Raw genomic sequence first — 1,274 nt, 5'->3', positions numbered from 1 at the left:
GAGTCTCTTACAGGCCACACGAGCTGTTGTTGCTAAGCTACATGTCCACCCCACCACTTTTAGCTTGACTGTCCGTTCTATTTAAGGACAATTCTAGAATTGACTCTTGTATTAATGGAAGGGTAACAGAGTTGCCATGCAATGTTCAGTTTCTTCTCACAGCCACTGTATCTCTGTGGCTGAGGAAAGAGACTATGCAATGTTGAGTTCAAAACATCACACCGAAATGAATGTCAATGTTGGCATTCAGTGCGTTCAGAAATATTCAGACCCCTTGACTTTTTACATTTTGTTACATTACAGCCTTATTCTAAAATGGATTAAATTGTTTTTCCCCCCTCATCAATCTACACAATACCCCATAATGACAAAGCAAAAACAGATTTTTAGAAATAATACATTTACATAAGAATTCAGACCCTTTACTCAGTACTTTGTTGAAGCACCTTTGGCAGCGATTACAGCCTTGAGTCTTCTTGGGTATGGCCCTACAAGCTTGGCACACCTGTATTTGGGGAGTTTCTCCCATTCTTCTCTGCAGATCCTCTCAAGCTCTGTCAGGTTGGATGGGGAGCGTTGCTGCACAGCTATTTTCAGGTCTCTCCAGAGATGTTCGATCGGGTTCAAGTCCGGGCTCTGGCTGGGCCACTCAAGGACATTCAGAGACTTGTCCTGAAGCCACTGCGTTGTCTTGGCTGTGTGCTTAGGTTCGTTGTCCTGTTGGAAGGTGAATTTTCACCCCAATCTGAGGTCCTGAGCCTTCTGGAGCAGGTTTTCTTTAAGGATCTCTCTGTACTTTGCTCCATTCATCTTTCCCTCGATCCTGACTAGTCCCCAGTCCCTACCGCTGAAAAACATCCCCACAGCATGATGCTGCCACCACCATGCTTCACCATAGGGATGGTGCCAGGTTTCCTCCAGACGTGATGCTTGGCATTCAGGCCAAAGAGTTCAATCTTGGTTTCATCAGACCAGAGAATCTTGTTTCTCATGGTCTGACTCCTTTAGGTGCCTTTTGGCAAACTCCAAGTGGGCTGTCATGTGCTTTTTACTGAGGAGTGGCTTCCATCTGGCCACTACCATAAAGGCCTGATCGGTGGAGTGCTGCAGAAATGGTTGTCCTTCTGGAAGGTTCTCCCATCTCCACAGAGGAACTCTGGGGCTCAGTCAGAGTGACCATTGGGTTCTTGGTCACCTCCTGACCAAGGCCCTTCTCCCCGATTGCTCACTTTGGCCGGACAATGCCCCCCATGCACCAATCGAGGTCCATACAG

Source organism: Coregonus clupeaformis, chromosome 17 (genome assembly GCF_020615455.1).
Source record: "Coregonus clupeaformis isolate EN_2021a chromosome 17, ASM2061545v1, whole genome shotgun sequence".
Classification (NCBI taxonomy): Eukaryota; Metazoa; Chordata; class Actinopteri; order Salmoniformes; family Salmonidae; genus Coregonus; species Coregonus clupeaformis.
The sequence above is the reverse complement of the archived record's forward strand: the minus strand, read 5'-3'. Positions refer to the sequence as shown.